We start from the raw sequence: 6,382 nt of genomic DNA, 5'->3' as shown, positions 1-6,382 counted from the left end.
TGGGAGAAGCAGGTACCACTGCAGCCACTTTGACAAGTTTTACACAAGGAAATGCAGCACAAATTCCCCACTTACTCACTTTTAATTATAACATACTAAGTGAATATTAGTTCTACATCTTTTAAAACCCTATTTTTTTTTAATGTTCTTTCAAAGCTCTTTAAAGGCCACAAAATAATCACCTCTGTCTCCACTGAGAACTGGGATCACATGGTTGTGTCTGGCACGTTTTAGGGTCCCACACTCCTGTGCAAAGCTAGAACCACCTGTAACTCACACAGAGTGATGCTGTTGCCTGCCCAGGCTTGGCTACCGTGCTGCTCATCCTCCACTAAAAGACGAGATTAATTCCAGTTACCAGAGTGTCCTGTTTGTGCCCTGAGCACAGGAAGCACAAACTCGGCCACCAGCCCCTGCTCACCAGTCCCTGCTTAGCTAACAGAAGTGCAGCGAGAGTGGCTGGTCACACCAATTATTTCAGTCTGCCAGTGACTGGTCTAGGAAGTTGAGAAAAACCCAGCAGAAACAAGTGCCATGCCCCCTTGGCCTGGTCAGAAAGCTGATGGAAAATGAGGGGAAGTCACTTCCTCTAGACACGACTTGGCACATTATTTTTTCCTCATTTTCATCTGCAAAGAAAATTACCCAGGCCATTTTATCAGGTGGCATTTTAAATGAGCTGGGTATTCACATGGAGGGCACTGGGGTGGCAGCTGTACCCAGGACACTCCGGGCAAACTGAGAGGTTCTTTCCTCTCTGCAGGGAGGAGGGGGGAGAGAGACCCACAAAGAGGCCATTTGCCCTTGTGAGGCAGAAAGAAGAGACAAGGGACCCGTGCTCCCTGCCTGGGCTCCTACATTTGAACAGCGGCTGTGAAAAGAATGTGCCATGCTGGGCCTTGGTCCCAGTGAGACTTCTGGGGTTTGTTTCTTTGTTACACTGTGAGGTTTTTTGTTTTTGCTATTTTGTTTGTTTGTTCTTGAAATCATCACTGAGCAGCAACTTCATGATAAAACCAGAAGCTGTTAGCTTTGTGTATGTGTGTGTGTGTGCACGTGCGCATGTCTTGAAGGGGGTAAAGTGTCCTTAAAGTCCCTTTATTTTGTGAATGCAAGAATCCCTGGTGCCGCAGTCTGGCTGGGCACAAAATCACGAGCCACTCAAGCAGGAACAAACTTTATTTTTTGAAACTGCCGCCAATGTTCTGTCCCTGATCCACCCACCCAGCATGCCCAGAGGAAGTTCCTCCCCCAGAACTCCCTCCTATTGTACTTCCCCAACCAATGGGAACTCTCCAGGAGTCCCATAGCAGGCCAAGGTGAACAGCAGGAGTCCAATATCCATATGAATGCAAATCTTAACATAATCATATCATCTCAATGGCTAGCTGGCTTCACCTTTCAACCAAAAATGCCATGCATCATATACTTGGCTCTTAGGATCTCCCCCCTTCTGTTTAAGCAACAAGCAATCTGGCTAGCGACCGTGCCTGTTAGGTTTGTCCAATTCATCATATGGTTTTTACCCATCATCGGAAAACTGACCTCTAGGCGTCAGCCTCCTGTCTTAGGTTGATACCACTGCAATTGGATCATACCTGTCACTGACTACCGGTCCAGCATATAGCCATACTTGTGGATAGGCCTATGCACCAGTGGGGGGTTGAGGTTCTTTGCCTCACCTCTGTTGGCCCCCCAAATTAGACCATCACTAGTAGAAGGGAGGAGGATACAGAAATGCAACAACGCCGAGTCAATGGATGGCTCCTAGGAAAAATTGCATCACTGGTGACACATCAGCAAAGATATGCTAGCACTACCATAATTCACTGCATCAACAGATAGATCACAATGCATACAATTGATACATAGTCCAGGCAAGTTCTGTAAGCAGTTCAAAGCAGCAGAATCTATCAATATGTCCATATCCTCCAAAAATAAATTGACTCATTGATTGAGCATTACTTGTTGAGTTATTAATCATTGATGTATCAGTTTATACAGTCTGTTGTGATAACTCTTGAAGAAGTTGTAGTTTGGTTTCATCTTTGTCTTCACCGGCACTGGGATGAAAATAGGAATTCTGACAATGATGCTAAAAAAAATATGTAACATTTCAACAGGTACTAAGAAAACAATTTTTAGAACAATTTACATTATCCTGAACAGAATTATTACATATAATGAAAAGGAAAGGTGAAAATAAACAAACAGATCTGTTAACTTCCTATTTGTTCATATATTAAAACAATCCTCAACAGCTGTTTACCCAAATAAATTAAACTATTAAAATCACGTGAATAATAAAAAAAAATTCGGATCCATAATCATGAGCACTCCTCATATATGATATATGGACATATGCACATACAGACATACAACACAAAACAGAAGTGTGCACACGTAACATACAACATGTAAGACAATAGTAAAGGCCTTGTAGCTTTACCTAGGTGAAATCTCCATTGCAATGTTTAAAAACTCCACAGTCAAAAAATAAAACCGATAAGAAAAACATTAACCTAGGTCTGTATGAGCTCAAAAATAAAATAGAACTTTATGATGTGGGAAAAAGCAATAATAAAATAGATATTGAAAAAAGCATCCTGGTTAATCACTGTCGCAGATGTAAGAATAGCCAAGCTGGAGTTCTGGATATCAGCTGTTATGTATTTGAGTCAAATCAGCTTCCTTTTGGTATGTAGAAATTGTTTTGGTTAATCTCTCTGGAATCCAAATCGGCTGCTGTTCTCCCTGTGGAAAAACACAAACAGACCCCCGACTCCAGACTATCACTGGGTCAGGACCTTTCCATTGTCCTGTTAGAATATCCTTCCAAAGTACCTTAGGCTTATGTACATTTTTTGGATACAAATGTCTTTCCGCAGCACTAAGCCCTGATGAATCCAAATTTAAAAAGTTTAGAGTAAAAAGGGTTATTTTAAGTTTATCTTTGGGGGATATATACCCCTTTCCAATTCCCTCCTTTTGTTTTAATAAGTACATTTTAATAGTTTGATGAGCTCTTTCAACTATGCCTTGTCCTTGTGGATTGTATGGAATTTCTGTTATGTTAGTAATGCCAAATGATGAGCAAAATTATTTAAAAGAGGTAGATGCATAACCAGGACCATTATCTGTTTTTAACTGTTTTGGAACGCCCACAGTGGCAAAATTTTGTAAGCAATGAGCTATAACATCTTTGTTTTTGTTTTTTTTTTCCGGCATGAAGGGAGCCCATCAAAAATCTGGAAGAAGTATCAACTGTAACATGCAAATATTTTAATTTTCCAAATTCTGGCAAGTGTGTGACGTCCATCTGCCAAATATGGTTAGGTATCAGTCCTCTAGGATTGACTCCAAGATTAACTTGTGGTAAAAATGTCACACAATTTTGACACTGTTTTATTATATGTCGGGCTTGTTTTTTAGTTATTTTAAAATGCTTTTGTAAAGTATTAGCATTGACATGGAAGCTTTTATGAAAATTTATAGCTTTTTCTATTGTGGAGAAAATATGTATGTCATGTGTAGATTTATCTGCTAACTCATTGCCCAAACTAAGGGCTCCAGGCAATCCTGTATGTGCCCTGATATGTCCTATAAAGAATGGATCTTTTTTGTCCCAGATTAGACGTTGTATAGTGGAAAACAAAGAGAAAACAGTAGAAGAAGGGGAAATCCTACCAGCATCTTCAAGGGATACTATAGCATTAACTACATACTGACTATAAGAAAATAAATTAAATACAGAATCTTTAAACATCATAAAAGCTTGTAATACTGCATTAAGCACTACCTTTTGAGCTGATTGTTTGGGTACTAAAAATGTAAAAGTTTGATCAGGTGTAACTATTGCTGCTGTACCATTATTTGACCCATCAGTGAATATATTTGGAGTATTCATGATAGGTGTCAGAGACTCGTGTTTCCTGCAGATTACCCATGGGCACCACAGAAAGGCACCACTGTGAGCCAAGCATGGGAAGGCATCTGCTAGGAATGTGCAGCCTGGGTCTCTACTCTGTATCTTGCCATTCAAAGACTTCCATAATCCTGGCTCTTGAAACATTTTTAGTCCTCGGATTTCAGAAAACAGACTGTGGTCCTGTATAACCTTGACAGTGCCTCACAGGTGACCAACCACCTTCACAAGCTTCTGGGTACCCCCAGGCCACCTGCCCTTCCACCTGCTTTTTAGGGCCCCATGTATCAAACCCCCCAGCTCAAAGATACTTTGCCTCAATCTTAAGAGAATCCCTTCTTTCAAAACTGTCCTAATTATGGAAACTTCTAAGAACCACTATGTATTTTCTGAGCCCTGACAATTTGCAAAGCTTCTCAATCCATAGTTGAAAATAAACATATAGTTGGTATTCAACATTGACCAGTGGGTCTCAAGGATTCCAGAAATCAGCAAGTAGATCCTCACAAAGAAAGACTTAGAGTGTGGTTGATGTTGTTGTTGTTGTTGTTATGATAGCACAAATTTAAAGAAGGCTCATTTGCTCTTATGGAGCAAGTGTGGAGGAATCAGAAGCGAGGATGGATTGAACGGCTGCTTTTGATCATGAGAAATGAGCTGCAAAAACATTTTGCAGAAGATGAACTGCAGACCCTCGCAGACCTCAAACCACTCACTCACACACACACACACACACACACACACACACTGTGAAACTGCAGCAAGGACAGAGAAGCCCACCAACCACATCAAGGCAGAAGCAGGTGGCTTTCCTATAAGGTGGACATCCCTGGCTTGTGATGTTCATCACCCCACCCCCATCCACTGCTGGTCCTGGCTCTGTATGCCCACTAAATAGCTGCTCCTAACCCTCTACATGCATGTCCATAGCAATCGCTACTCCAAATCAAAAGTGAAATCCTGTAGAAGACACAGATACACAGATACATACACACACGCACACACCAAGAATGCAGGCTTTGAATAGGAAAAGCCCACAACTTGTTTTAAAAACACAACTGAAGTCCTCACCTGATTCAGACCTCTCAAGGACATAGGGAAGAAAAGGGAAAGAGGGCTCTGCTCTGGCTCAACCCAGCCAGACAGAGCCCTCCAGGAAGCACCTGCTGTGCATTAGGTCCTTTGATCCCAAAGACCCCCGTGAGAAATGCAGAGAAGGGCATTTCCAATGACCACTTTACATTTGGGGAAACTGAGTCCTAGAAATGCAGGACTAGTAGCAGAACTCAGGGCAGGCTTCTGGTTGTTAGCTCTTGCAAATTAAACAAAAAAGTCCCCCCCCCCAAACACACACACACACACACACACACACACACACACCCTCCAAGTGCACCACTTCGTTCACCTGGGGCAGTCTGGAGAAAGGAACCACATACAAAACACAAACGCACCCAGTTGGCGGGTCTGGGAAACTGTCCCCTCCGAGAAAGCAGCTTCCTCTGGAATTTCAGACAGTGCGGTGAGTAATGGCTTTTGAAAAGCAAACCCTGCTTTTTAACATCCATTGGCAAGTTGTCTCTACCAATGCATTTCCAGCCTGGCCCGAGAGCACTGGGCAGGAGAGTTCTGGTTTGTGATAGGGTAGATTTGAGGTTGCACTTCTTCCCAGCCCCAGAGCCAGCGCCTGGGGCCCGCCCCGCCCCACTGCGCGAAGTGGAGGGCTCCTGATGGGACCGGCGCCCTTGTCAATGTCCCCATTGCACCCCCATGTTTAGGCTCCCCTCGTCCGGCCTTCACCGGGACTCCGTGGAACTTCGCCATAGCCGGTGCGGTCGACTCCCGCCTGACCTTACCTTTGCCCAGCAGCGCGCTCAACACCAGGCTCAGCGCCCCGCACAGTGGAGCCGCCGGCCCGGGGGCCTCACCCTCTGAGCGCATCCTGCTCCTGGCCGCTCTCGCCGCCCGCTGCCAGCCCGGGGCGCAGCGCCCGCCTGCGGCCCCCGCCGGCTGCTCCATGCTCGGGGACACCCCGGCAGCCGCGGCGTCCGTTTGGCTGCTTCTCGGCGTTTACGCAGCGGCGCTCCAGCCTCAGCGGCGCTCCAGCCTCAGCGGCCGCTGGCGCTCCGGTCAGGACAACTTTTCCCCAGCAGCCGCCGCCGCCACTGCCTGGCGGGCCAGCCCCCGGTCCCGCCCACCTCCAACCCTGCCCAGGCCCCGCCCACCCCGCCCCACGCCCCCCACCCCGCCCACGACCCGTGATGAATGGAGGGGGCGGGGACCAGGAGCTCCCTTGCGGGTGGGGAGGACCCTGGAGGCGGGGAAAGCGAGAGGAGAGTGGGGCAGGGGGCAACGCAAGCACTGCTAAACACCGTGTTCGCAGCCGCTTTCCTTTGTCCAGTGTCCTGCCCAGGCACCCTGCAAGCAGGATGGAGCTGGACCCTCTGGTCGCTGCCTCTT

The 6,382-nt window shown here is 45.9% G+C and overlaps 1 long non-coding RNA gene across 1 annotated transcript; it reads right to left on the bottom strand.

Moving 5' to 3' along the window:
- Window positions 1-1,161: 1,161 nt before the first annotated feature.
- On the bottom strand, window positions 1,162-5,992 carry LOC131424220 (uncharacterized). The gene is made up of 2 exons (XR_009226900.1): window positions 5,779-5,992; window positions 1,162-2,754 (listed from the first exon to the last, which is right to left on the bottom strand). It is a non-coding gene; the product is annotated as an uncharacterized LOC131424220 (long non-coding RNA).
- Window positions 5,993-6,382: the final 390 nt, after the last annotated feature.

Source organism: Marmota monax, unplaced genomic scaffold (genome assembly GCF_021218885.2).
Source record: "Marmota monax isolate L192 unplaced genomic scaffold, Marmota_monax_Labrador192_F-V1.1 WCK01_AAM20220418_F8-fsc00600, whole genome shotgun sequence".
Lineage (NCBI taxonomy): Eukaryota > Metazoa > Chordata > Mammalia > Rodentia > Sciuridae > Marmota > Marmota monax.
Note: the sequence above shows the minus strand (reverse complement) of the source record. Positions and strands in the feature narration are given on the sequence as shown.